General features: G+C 56.7%; 1 long non-coding RNA gene across 1 annotated transcript; it reads left to right on the forward strand.

The window, feature by feature from the left end:
- Positions 1-16,083: 16,083 nt before the first annotated feature.
- Positions 16,084-18,592, forward strand: LOC133362020 (uncharacterized). Its single transcript, XR_009757447.1, has 3 exons — positions 16,084-16,196; positions 17,755-18,015; positions 18,107-18,592. It is a non-coding gene; the product is annotated as an uncharacterized LOC133362020 (long non-coding RNA).
- Positions 18,593-18,894: the final 302 nt, after the last annotated feature.

An 18,894-nucleotide genomic window follows, 5' to 3' on the forward strand; every position in this document is an offset into this window, starting at 1 on the left:
CCACCACCACCACCAACTCAACGTTCCTGAATGTCACCTACAGAGTTCAGAGCAAACTGTGAGATGCTCACTCACTCACTCAGCCACTCACCCATTAAGTCACTCACTCACCAACCCACTCGCTCACCAACCAACCCACTCACTCACCAACCCACTCACCAACCAACCCACTCACTCACCCGCCAACCCACTCACTCAGCCACTCACTCACTCAGCCACTCACTCAGGCACTCACCCATTAATTCACTCACTCGTCAACCCACTCACGAACCCACTCACCCACCAACCCACTCACCCACTCACTCACCCACTCACTCACCGACCCACTTACTCACCAACCCACTCACCCACCCACTAACCCACTCACCACACTCACCAACCCACTCACTCACCAACCCACTCACTCACTCAGCCACTCACTCACCCACCAACCCACTCACCTACCAACCCACTCACTCACTCAGCCACTCACTCACTCAGCCACTCACTCAGCCACTCACTCAGCCACTCACTCATTAATTCACTCACTCACCAACCCACTCACTCACCCACCAACCCACTCACCCACCAACCCACTCACTCACTCACCAACCCACCCACCCACCAACCCACTCACCCACTCTCTCCTCACCACCCTCACCACTGCTCCCTGTGTCTCTGTCTGCGCAGCTTCAGACGCGCCCTCTGGCAGACCGTCTGTGCTGCCACCAAAGACACGTGCTGCGACGTCTCTTCAGCGCTGGACGATGCCGGTGGCCGCTATCTCCTCCGCGTGAGATTCTCCGTCTCGTCCTCACCACCGCTGTCCTCACCCTGGGTCGCGCTTGAGGTCGTGCCCTTGAGGGAGAGTGAGTGTCACGAGATTGTGCATATGCCTACGTCTCTGTGTGTGTTTCTCTGTGTGTGTGTGTGTGTCTCTGTGTGTGTGTCTCTCTGTGTATGTGTGTGTGTCTCTCTGTATATGTGTGTGTGTGTCTCTGTGTCTCTGTGTGTGTGTCTCTCTCTGTGTGTCTCTGTGTGTATCTGTGTGTGTCTCTGTGTGTGTGTGTTTCTGTGTGTGTGTGTCTCTATGTGTGTCTCTGTGTCTCTGTGTGTGTGTGTCTCTGTGTGTGTCTGTGTGTGTCTCTGTGTATGTGTGTCTCTCTGTGTGTGTGTGTCTCTGTGTGTATCTGTGTGTGTCTCTGTGTGTGCCTCTCTCTGTGTGTGTGTCTTTGTGTTTGTGTCTGTGTGTGTGTGTCTCTGTGTGTGTGTGTCTCTCCGGTTGGAAACATTTAGGCTGGCCTGCCTACGATCCATCCTGGGTTTAACCAGGTTGGATTGTGTGAGGAGCTCACAAATCCTTGAAATATCTGGGCAAAGTCCCATCGGTGAGCTCCTCCGGAGACCATGTCTCTGTGTGTGTGTGTCTCTGTGTGTGTGTCTCTGTGTGTGTGTAGGTGTCTGTGGGTTTCTGTGTATGTCTGTGACTCTTTTTGCCTGTGAGTGTGTTTCGGCTCACAGGGGGAGATCATACAAACTCCACTCACTCACTCTGTAGAACAGGGGTAGATCATACAAACTACACTCACTCACTCTGTAGAACAGGGGTAGATCACACAAACTCCACTCACTCTGTAGGACAGGGGGAGATCATACAAACTCCACTCACTCACTCACTCTGCAGAACAGGGGGAGATCATACCAACTCCACTCACTCACTCTGTAGAATAGGGGGAGATCATACAAACTCCACTCACTCACTCTGTAGGACAGGGGGAGATCATACAAACTCCACTCACTCACTCACTCTGCAGAACAGGGGGAGATCATACAAACTCCACTCACTCACTCTGCAGAACAGGGGGAGATCACACAAACTCCACTCACTCACTCTGTAGAACAGGGGGAGATCATACAAACTCCACTCACTCACTCTGTAGGACAGGGGGAGATCATACAAACTCCACTCACTCACTCTGTAGAACAAGGGGAGATCATACAAACTCCACTCACTCACTCTGCAGAACAGGGGGAGATCATACAAACTCCACTCACTCACTCTGTAGAACAAGGGGAGATCATACAAACTCCACTCACTCACTCTGTAGGACAGGGGGAGATCATACAAACTCCACTCACTCACTCTGTAGAACAAGGGGAGATCATACAAACTCCACTCACTCACTCTGCAGAACAGGGGGAGATCATACAAACTCCACTCACTCACTCTGCAGAACAGGGGGAGATCATACAAACTACACTCACTCACTCTGTAGAACAGGGGGAGATCATACAAACTCCACTCACTCACTCTGTAGGACAGGGGGAGATCATACAAACTCCACTCACTCACTCTGTAGAACAAGGGGAGATCATACAAACTCCACTCACTCACTCTGCAGAACAGGGGGAGATCATACAAACTCCACTCACTCACTCTGCAGAACAGGGGGAGATCATACAAACTACACTCACTCACTCTGCAGAACAGGGGGAGATCATACAAACTCCACTCACTCACTCACTCTGCAGAACAGGGGGAGATCATACAAACTCCACTCACTCACTCTGCAGAACAGGGGGAGATCATACAAACTCCACTCACTCACTCTGTAGGACAGGGGGAGATCATACAAACTCCACTCACTCACTCTGCAGAACAGGGGGAGATCACACAAACTCCACTCACTCACTCTGTAGGACAGGGGGAGATCATACAAACTCCACTCACTCACTCTGCAGAACAGGGGGAGATCATACAAACTCCACTCACTCACTCTGCAGAACAGGGGGAGATCATACAAACTACACTCACTCACTCTGCAGAACAGGGGGAGATCATACAAACTCCACTCACTCACTCTGCAGAACAGGGGGAGATCATACAAACTCCACTCACTCACTCTGTAGAACAGGGGGAGATCATACAAACTCCACTCACTCACTCTGCAGAACAGGGGGAGATCATACAAACTACACTCACTCACTCTGTAGGACAGGGGGAGATCATACAAACTACACTCACTCACTCTGCAGAACAGGGGGAGATCATACAATCTCCACTCACCCACTCCCCCCACTCTCCCCCCACCACTCCCCCCACTCTCCCCCCACCACTCACCCCACTCTCCCCCCACTCTCCCCCCACTCTCCCCCCCCCCCACTCTCCCCCCACTCTCCCCCACCACTTCCCCCATCTCCCCCCCCCCCACTCTCCCCCCACCACTCCCCCCCTCTCCCCCCACCACTCCCCCCACTCTCCCCCCCCCTACTCTCCCCCCACCACTCCCCCCACTCTCCCCCCACCACTTCCCCCCACTCTCCCCCCCACTCTCCCCCCCCCCCCACTCTCCCCCCCACTCCCCCCACTCTCCCCCCCACCTACCCCCCACTCATTCCTGTCCCGCCCCTCTCCCCACCACTCCCCCCACTCTCCCCCCCACCACTACCCCCCACCTCTCCCCCCCCCCACCACTCCCCCACTTCCCCCCCGCTACTGCTCCCCCACCACTCCACGCCACCTCTCCCCCCCACCACTCCTCCCCACGTCCCCCCCCACTCTCCCCCACCACTTCCCTCCCACTCGCCCCCACCCCTCCCCCCACTCTTCCCCCCACCACTCTCCCCCACCATCCCCCGCACGCGCCCCACCACTTCCCCCACTCTCCCCCCCCCACTCTTCCTCCCCACCACCCCTCCCCCACTCTCCCCCACCACTTCCCCCACTCTTGCCCCCCCCACTCTCCCCCCACCACGCCCCCCACTCTCCCCCCTACTCGCCCCACCACTCCCCCACTCTCGCCCCCACCACTTCCCCCCACTCTCCCCCCCCCCACTCTCCCCCCCACCACTCCCCCCACTCCTCCCACCATCCCCCCTACTCTCCCCCCATCTCCCTCCCACCACTCCCCCCACTACTCTCCCCCACCATCCCCCACTCTCCCCCCCCCACTCTCCCCCCACCACTCCCCCCACTCTCCCCCCACCACTTCCCCCCACTCTCCCCCCCCCACTCTCCCCCCACCACTCCCCCCACTCTCCCCCCACCACTCCCCCCACTCTCCCCCCCCCCCACTCTCCCCCCACCACTCCCCCCACTCTCCCCCCACCACTTCCCCCCACTCTCCCCCCCCCCACTCTCCCCCCACCACTCCCCCCACTCTCCCCCCACCACTCCCCCCACTCTCCCCCCCCCCACTCTCCCCCCACCACTCCCCCACTCTCCCCCCCCACTCTCCCCCCACCACTCCCCCCACTCTCCCCCCACCACTCCCCCCACTCTCCCCCCCCCACTCCCCCCACTCTCCCTCCCCCACTCTCCCCCCCCCACTCTCCCCCCCCCCACTCTCCCCCCACCACTCCCCCCACTCTCCCCCCACCACTCCCCCCACCTCTCCCCCCCCCACTCTCCCCCCCACCACTCCCCCCACTCTCCCCCCACCACTCCCCCCACTTCCCCCCCCCCCACTCCCCCCCACCCCCCCCCCCACCTCCCCCCACTCTCCCCCCCCACTCCCCCCACTCTCCCCCCCCCTCACCTCTCCCCCCCCCCCCCCCCACCCCCCTCTCCCCCCCACCACTCCCCCCACTCTCCCCCCCCTCCCCCCCCCACTCCCCCCCCCACTCTCCCCCCCACCACTCCCCCCACTCTCCCCCCCCACTCCCCCCACTCTCCCCCCCCCCCACTCTCCCCCCACCACTCCCCCCACTCTCCCCCCACCACTCCCCCACCTCCCCCCCCCCCCACTCTCCCCCCCACCACTCCCCCCACTCTCCCCCCCCACTCCCCCTCCCTCTCCCCCCCCCACTCCCCCCCCCCTCTCCCCCCACCACTCCCCCCACTCCTCCCCCCCCCCACTCTCCCCCCACCACTCCCCCCACTCTCCCCCCACCACTCCCCCCACTCTCCCCCCCCCCACTCTCCCCCCACCACTCCCCCCACTCTCCCCCCACCACTCCCCCCCTCTCCCCCCCCCACTCCTCCCCCCACCACGCCCCCCACTCTCCCCCCACTCTCCACTCTCCCCCCCCCACTCTCCCCCCCCCTCACTCTCCCCCCACCACTCCCCCCACTCTCCCCCACCACTCCCCCCACTCCCCCCCCCCTACGCTCCCCCACCACTCCCCCCACGCATCCCCCCACCACTTCCCCCCACCTCCCCCCCCCCCCCCACTCCCCCCCACCACTCCCCCCACTCTCCCCCCACCACTTCCCACCACTCTCCCCCCCCCACTCTCCCCCAACCACTCCCCACACTCTCTACCACCACCAACTCCCCCACTCCCCCCCCCCACTCCTCCCCCCACCACTCCCCCACTCTCCCCCCCAGCTCTCCCCCCACGTCTCCCCCCCACTCTCCCCCCACTCTCCCCCCACCACTCCCCCAACTCTCCCCCCCCCACTCTCCCCCCCACCACTTCTCCCCCCACTCTCCCCCTCCCCCCCAAACTTCCCCCCCTCTCCCCCCACCACTTTCCCCCCACTCTCCCCCCCCCCACTCTCCCCCCACTCTCCCCCCACCAACTCCCCCCACTCTCCCCCCCCACTCTCCCCCCACCACTCCCCCCACTCTCCCAACCACATCTCCCCCCCACTCGTCCCCCACTACTCTCCCCCACCACTCCCCCCCCTACCCTCCCCACACCACTCCCCCCCAACTCTCACCCCCACCACCCCCCAACTCTCCCCTCACTCTCTCCCCCCCACTCTCACCCCACTCTCCTCCCCCCACCACTTCCCCCCACTCTCCCCTCCCCCCCCCTACTCTCCCCCCCACATTCACCCCCCCTACTCGCGCCCCCACCAATCCCCCCACCTCCCCCCACCACTCCCCCCCTCTCCCTTCCCCCCCCACTCTCCCCCCACCACTCTCCCCCCACTCTCCCCCCACCACTCCCCCCACTCTCCCCCCCCCCCGAGAGAGCGACGCGCGCGCTTCGCAGTTGCCACCGTCACCGCGACAACAACAACCCGCGGGGGCGGCAGCAGCAGCAGCAGCATGGGCCTCCTGCCGCACAGAGTCATGGCCTCCCGCCACCCGCGTCCCCAGCGGCTGTGGCTGCTGGCGCCGCTGGCGCTGTGCGTACTACTCCACCACCAAAGCGCGGCCTTGACTCTGTGCGGGAGCCAGCTGGTCGACGCCTTGGCGTTTGTATGCAACGGGCGAGGCTTCTACGCGGCACCACCAGCTGGCGTGCAGCGGCAGCGGCAGCAGCTAGGCGGCATCACAGAAGCGTGCTGCCTGCGCGCCTGCTCGCTGCTCGTGCTGGAGCGCTACTGCGCACAGCCGCAGCTGCTGCACAAGAAGCAGCAGCTGCACAAGAAGCAGCAGCAGCAGAAGCAGCTGCAGCAGCTGCACAAGCAGCTGCAGCAGCTCCACAAGAAGCAGCAGCAGCAGAAGCAGCAGCTGCACAAGAAGCAGCAACAGCCCACGCGACTGGGCAGCACGCCGTGAACACAACAACAACAACAAGACGTTGAAGTAAATGAAAATGTTTATTCCTTCTGTGAAACACTAACAAGTACATTAATAAAATGAGCGGAAGCCCTAAAAAAAAAGAGGGGGGCGAGGAAAAAAAGAGAAAAAATAGCGACACGTGGAGTTGTGTAGAGTGAGGAGGAATTAGGTAAGACGGAGCATTGAAAAAAGACAAAAAAAAAACGACACGATGAACGAAATCAATTTGCCGAACACACCGAGCATTTTGTTACGTTGTGATCGTAAAGACACCAAGAAGACGAGGAGGAGAGTGGCAGAGGCAGGGAGAGAGGACAGGAGGGGGGAGAGGGAGTGAAAGCGGCAGCAGCACCCACTCAGTCACTCACTCACCCACTCACCCACTCACTCACCTACTCACCCACTCGGTCACTCACATACCCACTCGCTCACTCACCCACTCGCTCACTCACTCACCCACTCAGTCACCTACTCACCTACCTACTCACCCACTCAGTCACTCACATACTCACCCACTCGCTCACTCACCTACTCACCTACCTACTCACCCACTCACCTACTTACCCACTCACTCACCTACTCACTCACCTATCACTCAACTACTCACCCACTCACCTACTCGCTCACCTACTCACTCACCCACTCACTATCCTACTAGCCCACTCACCTACTCAATCACTCACCTACTCACTAACCTATTCACTCACCAACCCACTCACCTATTCACTCACCTACTCACTCACCTATTCACTCATCTACTCGCTCACCTACTCATCTACTCACTCGCTCACCTACTCACTCACCTACTCACTCACCAGATTGCCGTGGCCACGTGCCGCTTGCTCCCTTCTGTCACGATTCTTGACCGTCAGCCATCAAAGTCCGCGAACAAATGGGCGACAACAACAACAGCAACACAAAAAGAATAATAACACACACTTCCATCGACATATCTAAAAAGGTCGAGCGAAAATTCGCGTTTGTGGCCGGTGTCCCATGCTGTGATCAAAGCCCGGCAAGTGGCGTTGGTGGCCACGCTGCTGCTGCCTGTTTAGCGAGCGCTGCGGCAGGCAAGCGGCGAGGGTTGGTGGGTCACTGAACAAACGCTGCGAATCTCCCTTCAACGCGGGCGTCGAGGAGGAGGAAGTCGCGCTTCCTTGGCTCGTCGTGAGAAAGGCGGTACAGCCAATGGACTGACCTCCTCCGTCTGTTACCGTCTGTAACGGACGGGGGGGGGGGGGGGGGCAGGGGGTGTCGCTACCATTAACGAGCGTGGGTTTTACTTCGGGTGCTCCACTTTTCTCCCGCTTGTATGACGGACGCCCACATTTAATTGTCTTAAACAAATCTTAAGATGAAATAAGTATAACCCGTAAAAACAAAGTTTTTCACTATAAATCCTTTATATGCGTGGCAGCTAGAGTCCTCTCGTCCTCTGGCTTGAGATGGCTGCCACCTATGGGTCAGATGATTGTCAGTATTAAGCAATTGGTAATTAAATATTTAATTTGTTTTCCCTAAACAGTGTAAAATTTTGGGAAAAAAATTTCACGAAAATTAATTGTCTCGCACAACGAGTCTGTGTGCAAAATGTCAGCTCGATTGGATCACGGGAAGTGGGGTAAAAAACGACCGACAGATTTGCACGGTCGTAAGCAAGCAAGCAAGTGAACTTAATATAAAGGATTTAAAAAAAGAAGCCGATGAAGCGGCGAGCACCCTCGTGAGAAAGAGCAGTTGGACTCAGCGTTGTTATTACACGTGTACGACACACCGGCTACCTGAGGCAGTGCAACAAGTGGATTGCAGATACAGCTGTGATGTGGAATTTGAGTGTTCTCCCTGAGTATCTATCGATTTTGGTCCAGGCACTGTTTACCGCGGGGGCTAAAACGTTCACCCTGTATTTATGTATTCATGTTAGACAATCATTGGTGACTGGGTTGAGGTTATAAACCCTCTTACACCTGAGAACTTGCTTTACTCACGGGTGGTTGATACTCAGATTCGAACCCAGGCTCCCATCGGTCCCGGGGGCTTGAGTCATTAACCCCCCTCTCCTCCCCTCCCCTCCCACCGGGGCACTCGGCCAGAACGCCGTTGCAAGTTTATAGGACGGGGAAATCGGTTTGGTTGATCATTGACCTTCCAGCCATCAAAAGGTTGCAGCAAATCCTCAGCGCCAAACAAGCGGCACAATTTCAGTTGATTAGAAGGGCCGCGGTGGGGGTGGCGTGTAGTGGGAGGGGGTTGTGGGAGGTTTCCTCGCCACTGATCCAGCAGTGGCTATGAGACGTTAACTCCCTCGCCACGTGTGCAGGAGGCCGTGGGTTCGATCCCGACCCTGACGCCTGCTGCTGCGTATTTGCAGTTCGCGTGCCTCTCCTTCTCCCCGCGGTCGCGTGGATGTTTCTCCCGGGTCCTCCGTTTAAACAACATCGTGCTGTACTGGCAACGTTAACAATCGCACGATAAGTAAAAACCACACAGCAGCATCGCCCCAAACAGCGGAACCACCGCTGACTGAACCCGCGTGCGCGTGTCAGACTCGCGCAATGAGAGCGGTGGCGACAAATACCAACTGCGATCACGCTGGTCAACACACTTTGTCTGGCACGAGGTATTCCAAGGGTTTTAATGTAATTTGGACTTTTGCAGCTGTTCTATACTAATTTCAGGGTGCTGATTCCAAATCTGGCATCAGTTTTTGTCTATCACATCAGGTTTTTGAAATATCAAATATTGCATTTTCAATAAAAACTGCGGAAGAAACATATTAAATAAATGTGGATATCTACATAAAATGATATTCTAAACACACTATCCTAAACATACAGCACCATATTTTAACACTAAAGCAGTCACTGACTCGCAACCACTTGCAATCATAAGTGACAGAGTTAATTTCGGGTAAAATCAATAAAAATGGGGTATGCCGATAGCATAAAAATGAGATGTGATGGAGCAAATCTGAGATCAGATTTGGAATCAGCACCCTGAAATTAGTCTAGAACAGCTGCAAAAGTCCAGGCCAGAAAAACATGTTGTTTTTTGTTGACCAGTGTAATTATTTGATTTCTGAGATGCCGAATCGGAGCCATAGAGCACAGGGTTTGTGTTTTATTGTCGTAGTTTTGTAATGGCTTCGTTCGTGGTGCGTGCCCGTCATCGTGGTAATGAACACGGCGTGTTGTGTTCACTAAAGACAATTCCGCTCGTGCACAATGTTACAGGAAGCGCAGTTTGAAGTCATTCGGTACAAACTAATTGAATTTAGTTCACGGCCACGTGTATTGGCGGCAGAGAGAAGGAGCGGACCTTGTAACCAATTCAATTCGAGTCGTTCCCCGTCTCCGTTTTTTTGTTAGTTTTGTTAACCAGCCGAGATCCCATTGTCATCTGCAAGGGGTGGGGGAGGGGGGTAAACCCCCAGATCGAGCGCGTTTGTACGCCACAGAATCCGCAAGTACGCGACGGAGTTAGGCAACAGAACTGCCTCTCTCCCGCGGAGACTTGTTTTTTGCTTCGTTACTCGCACATCCCTCTGATCCTCCGAGGGCGCTGGGTCCACACCAACATCTCCCAACCGCAGCCGCTCCGATTCTCACTTTTATTTTTTTGTGTTGCCATGAATTTCCATGGCTTATTTTTTTTATTTCCCAGCGGATAAAGGATATTTCCCCCCACCGCCCCCCGTGTCAAAGTGTATAACAGGAGCACTTTTCTAATAAAACATTTTTTTAAAATAATAATAATCTGTAATTGTGGAGTGCTTTGATGTTGTATGCCGGCCGTGTCGCCCTTGAAAAGGAGGGCTTGTCAGCTGGTCCGGGCTTTCCTCGTCCAGTGAAACTTCCGAACTTCTGAAAAAAATAGAGCTTCGTAGATAATTGGATTTCTCAAATTTAAAATAAATATTCTGATTCGTATAACTATAGACACACAACGTACGGAGGAGCGCTGTGTTCATGCCCTGCTGCTGGATGAATGCCTCCCCCTCGCCGTGGGCATTGTTTGACCATACTTCACCACGCTGGTCACCGCGGGGATGCGGTGAAAGGCAACCACGATGTGGTTCAGATGTGACTCACCGCTGATGTCAGCAGTGGCCGGGAATTGAAACTCAAGTTGCTGGATTTGCAGCGGAGTGCTGTAAACTAAACTAGAAAATAGTTAAGTTTAGTTTGTGTACATTTTGTAAGTGATTCGATTACCTTTCCTCTACTTAGGACTCCTATTGTGTCTCTGTGTCGTTTGTTGTTGGCACGTTCTGACCTGCCCCGACTGGACATCTGTCTAAAAGAGCTTTATCGCTCATCGGATTCCTCCAGTATAAACATTCTGGTTGTGTGCGCTAACAACTGCGCCACCGCTCCACGCCGAGCGCTCATGCTGCCAGCTCGTGCATTGTGTGCACACGCGGTGGTCACACACAACAACGCGTCTCATGAAGACAAAACACTCAGCACGTTCGTCAACAATGTTGTGGCCTTCAAATAAAACTAATTAGATGTTGGCCAATGGAATTTGCTGATATCACACACACACACACTCTTAGGTTGTTTTTCTTTCGGTAAAGCCACGTAGTTAAAAGATTTAAATTAATAAAAGTAAAATAAAATAAAAATCACGACATTTCAGTTTGTACAAACTGAGTTGCAGTGGTGATGGTGGTGGTGATCATGGTGATGATGGTGGTGATGATGGTGGTGATGGTGGTGATGATGGTGATGATGGTGGTGGTGATGGTGGTGGTGATGGTGATGATGGTGGTGGTGATGGTGGTGGTGATGGTGGTGGTGATGGTGGTGATGATGGTGGTGGTGATGGTGGTGGTGATGGTGGTGGTGATCATGGTGATGATGGTGGTGATGATGGTGGTGATGGTGGTGATGATGGTGATGATGGTGGTGATGATGGTGGTGGTGATGGTGGTGGTGATGGTGGTGGTGATCATGGTGATGATGGTGGTGATGATGGTGGTGATGGTGGTGATGATGGTGATGATGGTGGTGGTGATGGTGGTGGTGATGGTGGTGGTGATGGTGGTGATGATGGTGGTGGTGATGGTGGTGGTGATGGTGGTGATGATGGAGGTGGTGATGGTGGTGGTGATGGTGGTGTTGATGGTGGTGATGATGGAGGTGGTGATGTTGGAAGTAGAGGTCGTGGTGTTGGTGGACGTTACAGTGGTGGTGGTAATAGTGGAGGTGGTGGTGATGGTAGTGATGGAGGTGGCCTCACCACCACCACCATCACTCACCACCATCACTCACCACCACCACCCTCACCACCATCACTCACCACCACCACCCTCACCACCATCACTCACCACCATCACTCACCACCGTGATGATGATGATGAGAGAGATCGAACCCACGACCTCCTGTATACCAGGCGAGGTAGTCAACATCTCATAGCCACCGTGATGATGATGAGAGAGAGATCGAACCCACGACCTCCTGTAGACCAGGCGAGGTGGTCAACATCTCATAGCCACCGTGATGATGATGAGAGATCGAACCCACGACCTCCTGTAGACCAGGCGAGGTGGTCAACATCTCATAGCCACCGTGATGATGAGAGATCGAACCCACGACCTCCTGTAGACCAGGCGAGGTGGTCAACATCTCATAGCCACCGTGATGATGATGGGAGAGATCGAACCCACGACCTCCTGTAGACCAGGCGAGGTGGTCAACATCTCATAGCCACCGTGATGATGATGAGAGAGAGATCGAACCCACGACCTCCTGTAGACCAGGCGAGGTAGTCAACATCTCATAGCCACCGTGATGATGATGGGAGATCGAACCCACGACCTCCTGTAGACCAGGCGAGGTGGTCAACATCTCATAGCCACCGTGATGATGAGAGAGAGATCGAACCCACGACCCCCTGTAGACCAGGCGAGGTGGTCAACATCTCATAGCCACCGTGATGATGAGAGAGAGATCGAACCCACGGCCTCCTGTAGACCAGGCGAGGTGGTCAACATCTCATAGCCACATGGAGCCATCGGAACGGATAATGTAATCGATGATAATCGATCATCAGAGAGAGGGAGACACGCAAAACGATGATTATAATCGATGGGAATCGATTAGCAGAGAGAGACGCGCAAACCAACGATTATAATCGATGAGATTCGATTATAATCGATGAGAATCGAACAAACGATTCCCGGTGACGTCATAACCCGGAGACCATCGCCAAGTTCAAGATGGCGGCACCCAGGTTGGAGGTTGTTGTTGTGGTGGTTGTAGTGGTGGTGGTTGTAGTGGTGGTTGTAGTGGTGGTTGTAGTGGTGGTGGTTGTAGTGGTGGTTGTAGTGGTGGTGGTTGTGGTGGTGGTTGTAGTGGTTCTTGTGGTGGTTGTTGTTGTGGTTGTTGTTGTGGTGGTTGTTGTAGTTGTGGTGGTAGTGGTGGTTGTAGTGGTGGTGGTAGTGGTGGTTGTTGTGGTGGTTGTAGTGGTGGTTGTTGTGGTGGTGGTTGTAGTGGTGGTTGTAGTGGTGGTTGTTGTGGTTGTGGTGGTTGTAGTGGTGGTTGTAGTGGTGGTTGTAGTGGTGGTTGTTGTGGTGGTTGTAGTGGTGGTTGTAGTGGTTGTGGTGGTGGTTGTAGTGGTTGTGGTGGTTGTTGTGGTTGTGGTGGTTGTTGTGGTGGTGGTTGCAGTGGTGGTTGTAGTGGTGGTTGTGGTGGTGGTAGTGATGGTTGTTGTGGTGGTGGTGGTGGTTGTAGTGGTGGTTGTAGTGGTGGTTGTTGTGGTGGTAGTGGTGGTAGTGGTGGTTGTTGTGGTGGTGGTAGTGGTGGTTGTTGTAGTGGTTGCGGTGGTGGTGGTTGTTGTGGTGGTTGTGGTAGTGGTGGTTGTAGTGGTGGTTGTTGTGGTGGTTGTTGTGGTGGTTGTAGTGGTGGTGGTTGTTGTGGTGGTAGTGGTGGTTGTAGTGGTGGTGGTTGTTGTAGTGGTGGTGGTTGTTGTGGTGGTGGTGGTTGTAGTGGTGGTTGTGGTGGTGGTTGTAGTGGTGGTGGTGTTTGTTGTGGTGGTGGTAGTGGTGGTTGTTGTGGTGGTGGTTGTTGTTGTGGTGGTGGTTCGATCCCGACCCTGACGACGCTGCTGCTGCTGCTGTGTTTGGAGTTTGGAGTCTCTCTCCCCAGGATGTTAACTACATCGTCTGGTGTGCAGGACAATTCAGTAGTGGAAGAGGCAACAACACACACACTGACACACACACATTGACACACACACATTGACTCACACACATTGACACACACACACTGACACACACACATTGACACACACACTGACACACACACATTGACACACACACACTGACACACACACACTGACACACACACACTGACACACACACATTGACACACACACACTGACACACACACACTGACACACACACATTGACACACACACACTGACACACACACACACTGACACACACACACTGACACACACACACTGACACACGCACATTGACACACGCACACTGACACACACACATTGACACACACACATTGACACACACACACTGACACACACACATTGACACAAACACATTGACACACACACGTTGACACATACACATTGACACACACACACTGACACACACACACACATACTCACACGCACGCACCCACACACACCCACACACGCACACACACTCACACACACCCACACACACACTCACACACGCACTCACACACGCACACTCACGCATACACACTCACACGCACTCACACACCCACCCACACTCACACACACGCACTCACACATACCCACCCACACACGCAAACTCACACACACTCACACACACCCACGCACACACTCACACGCACTCACACCCACCCACACTCGCACTCACACTCACACACTTACACATACCCACCCACACACGTAAACTCACACACACTCACGCAATGTCGCTACTACCAGCACTCCACCACCATCACCACTATCACCACCACCATCACCACCATCACCACACCATCATTACACCGTCATCACCATTACCGCATCACCATCACCACGCCACCGTCACCATCACCACGCCACCATCTCCATACCACCATCAGCACACTCACAATCATCGCACCGTCGCGATCTCTCTACGCCATTACCACACCGATACCAAAACGGCCACCATCACCACACCGTCGTCACCACACCACCGTCACCACCATCACCATCATCATTACCACCATCACCACTTGAGCAAAATAACCAGCGTCACTACATCACCACCCCATGCACCTCCGCTTGTCATGGTGGGCACTATAGAATGCGAACGTGGTTGCAACATACATCCATCACTGCAATCACCATCACCCACACTACCATCACCACCACCATTATCACCATCATCAACACCGCCATCACCCACACTATCACCACCATCACCACCACCTTTACCACCACTATCACCATCAACACTGTCATCAACCACACTATCACCACCATTACCACAATCACCACCGCCATCACCCACACTACCACCACCACGACCACGACCACTATCGCCATCACCACCACTACCACCATCACCACCGCCATCGCCCACACCACCACTACCACCACCACTGTCACCATTACCACCATTAACACCACGACCACCACCACTGTCACCACCACCACTAACACCATCACCACTATCACCACTATCACCACTATCACCACCACCGCCACTATCACCACCGCCACCATCACCACCATCACCACCACCACTATCACCACCACCACTAACACCACCACCACTATCACCACTATCACCACCATCACCACCACCACCATCACCACCACTATCACCACCGCCACCGCCGGCTGGAGCTCCGTGGCTCCGCTGGAGCTCCGTGCTGTTCAGCGGCTTCCTCACCGAGCGGCCAAGTGGCCACCGCCGCTTCTTCGTGCTGCGTGGGGGCGACGGGACCGTAGCCCCCCTCCTCCAGTGCTACCGCAGCCCCCGGGAGAGCTGCCTGGCCTGGGGGGGCGGGGCGCCCCCACCCCCCGCCTCCTCCCGCTCCCCCACCCCGACCTGCCCGGCCCGCCTCGCCCGCCTCGCCCGCCTCGCCCGCCTGCTCCTCCGCCCGCCGCCCCGCGTCCTGCCCCTCGGCGGGCTAGGGGCGGCGGTGGAGCGCTCGGACGCGCGGGCCCCGTACGGCCTGGCGGTCTTCGCCGACGCGGGGTACCTCGCCCTGGCCGCCGACGACGAGGCCCAGAGACGGGCCTGGCTGGGGGCCCTGCGGGCTCACCTCCTGCCGGCGGCGGGCGGCGGGGCCGGGCCGCCGCTGGCCGCGTGGGAAGGGCGGCTGTGGAGCCGCCGCGGGGCGGCGGAGGTGCGTGCGGGGCCCTGCCGCGTCTACGTCCACGCCGGGAGCCTGCGCTTCGCGAGCCCCGCGACGGGGCCACTCGCAGGCAGGTGGCGGCGGCAGCAGAGGTCGCAAGCGGGTTTTGATTCCCTACCCGTAGCCTACGCTAAATGAGTGACAAACGGTGACTCGGAGAGTCCCATCGACCCAAAGAGACCCGCAGAGACCCACAGAGACCCACAGAGACCCGCAGAGGGGGGTACAGGCTGCAGGTTGTGGGGGGGTCTGTGGGCGATGTGCAGAGTGCCGCTTCCTTGTGTGGCAGCAGATGCCACGGCGGTGACCATCAAGCTGGCGGACATCAAGTGCTACGGACACGTCCGCCATTGCTTCTCCGTCACGTGGGACACGCACTCGGAGCTTGGAGTTGGACGGATCCGGATGAAGGTACGACCTCGTCTCGATGTTTCTGTTGCACCACGGACACAATTCGTTCCCGAGGCAGTCCGCTCGTGAGTCATTCGGCCAGCGTTGACAAAGAACCCCCGTGTAGCCTTAACAGACTGTAGGGGCAAGTGCTGTTAGCGAGCACCTGTAAAGGCCGGAACGGCACACGAGGGGGTGGGTGGCCAGCACCACGCCCGACCGCCTTTGTCTCCCCAGTGGCGATGTTAACACACCGCACCAGTTACTCATTTCAGGCTGAGTCGACCTAGGGGATGCCCAGGACTGCACACTCATGTTCACACACGCAAACACACATTTTCACCCGGTGCCAATACCAATCCTGGCCATTCGCCACTAAGTGGCGGTGACGTCACCACGACGCTTGTGCCAGGCCAAGTGCACCTTGAGGCCACGTGAAGTGTCGAACGCCCGCTGGCAGGAGGTCACAGGGCAGACCCAGCAGGTGCCACGGGTCGACTGACTGAGATGACCGAGATGACTGGCTGATGCACCACCTGTGCCCCCTACTACACGCGCACACACACTTTCCCAGTGGCGATGTTTACTACACACCGCACCAGGTACTCATTTGAGGCTGAGTCGACCTAGGGGAGGCCCAGGACCGGTTCAGATAATCGTCACTGGTGTTGGCCGTGAGCGGGAATCGATCCCGGGTCTCCAGGTTCATAGCGCAGCACGCTAACCGCTACACTACCGCTCCCCACACGCACGCACACACATAGACACACACACACGCGCGCACACACACGCACACACGCACACACACACGCGCACACACACGCACAGACACACACACACACACGCACACACACACACGCACACACACGCGCACACACACGCACACACCCGCACACACACAAAAAGACAAAGATCCCCCGTGTAGCCTGTAACAGACGGTAGGGGCAAGTGCTGTTAGCGAGCACCTATGAAGGCCGGAACGGTACACGAGCGGGTGGGTGGCCAGCACCACGCCCGACCGCTTTTGTCTCCCTAGTGGTGATGTTTACACACCGCACCAGGTACTCATTTGAGGCTGAGTCGACCTAGGGGAGGCCCGGGACCAGTTCAAATAATTGTCACTGGTGTTGGCCGTGAGCGGGAATCGAACTCGGGTCGCCGGGTTCATAGCGCAGCGTAGCGCTAACCACTACACCCACCACTCCCACAACAGACACACACAGACACACGCACGCACACGCACGCACTCACACACACGCACATGCACACACACGCACACACACACGCACACACGCACGCACACACGCACGCACACACGCACACGCACGCACACACACGCACACACCACACGCACACACGCACACACACACACACGCACACACACATACACACACACGCGCACACACACGCACACACACGCACGCACCATAGCCCGGTCGCACGTGACACCTCACGGAGGATGGATCGCTCCGCTTTGTTTTGTCGTCGTAACTTTGTGACGACCCGCACCGCCGCCCTTCTGCAAAGAGCTTCGCAGCTCACCGGATTTCCCTCCCTCCCTCCCCACCGCGAGCCGCAGCTGGAGGAGGGTTCGGCGGCGGCGGCGGCGCTGCACGGCGCGGTTCTGCGCGCCCGGCTGGGGCTGCCCAGCCACGAGCTGGGGAAGGAGGACGATGCAGGAGAAGTTGAATGTCAAGCCGCTGGGTCCAAGTCAACCGAAAATTGAAATCAACCGGCCCCTCGGGCGACCGGGGAAAAGCATTCCGTGAGGACATTTAGCCAGAGCCGGCGTGCTGGCAAGGCCTGGCTATGTGAATTCAGACGAAAGCCTGCCGTGCAGGTGGGTGTGTCGCCCTACGTGGCTGTTATTGTACGGCGTGTGGTGTCGTGGTTGTCTCGGCTAACTTGATTTCTCGACACGCTCCGGACAGGCTCACGGAGTAACATACACGCCGGGCCACGTAGAGCTTTGCCACCTGTACAGCCACACCGGCGACGTACAACTCTATAGCTGGCTGGCTGTGCGACGACGACGACGACGAAGAGACGGCAGTGATGACAGCGACGACAGCCTTGACCCGAGACCACCACGACAGCCCCAAACCCCCACTTGCCTCTCCCTTATATTCGCCCAGCGTGGCCACGCCCACCTCTGGAACTCTCTCGCTGGTTCCAGGAGCTTCCCAGTGAATCCCCACCTTGAGCCTTGCCCCAGTTAACGTGCCCCTTGTGGGTTCGGCCGTTGTATGACGCACCCGCACCTCTAGTTAACCCCCACAGTCAACAGGTTTTTCTTGGTTCTTTCAGTAAAGTCGTCACGTAGAATGGAAGTAATAAAATAATAAAAATAAAACATTAATTAATTCTCACGAATTTCGGCCACAACGCAAGCAGCCGTCCTCAGGTGAAGAGGAACAGGTCTGTCGGGGGGCGTGGTGAGCAGTGTGCGCAGTGACAGGTGGCAAACCCCGTCACTGCGCACAAATTTTGTGAGGGAATAAAATGGGCGCAAAATAAACGTCAATTATATTTTGCGACAAAAAAAATGGCGGATTTGATTTGTCGCACGATTGCGAAGGGGGCCACGTGCTGCCGTACGAGGGGGAGATCCCCGCCACGGGAGCCGCGAGTCTCCCGCGGCGGGGATCTCCGCCCGATGCCAAGTCGCCGCGTCTGCAGTGAAGTGCCGTCTCAAGAGAAGTGCGCCAAGCCGTCGTTA

The sequence above is a fragment of the Lethenteron reissneri genome, unplaced genomic scaffold, assembly GCF_015708825.2.
Source record: "Lethenteron reissneri isolate LAM-NWPU_2019-01 unplaced genomic scaffold, ASM1570882v1 scaffold_1330, whole genome shotgun sequence".
In the NCBI taxonomy this organism is placed as follows: Eukaryota; Metazoa; Chordata; class Hyperoartia; order Petromyzontiformes; family Petromyzontidae; genus Lethenteron; species Lethenteron reissneri.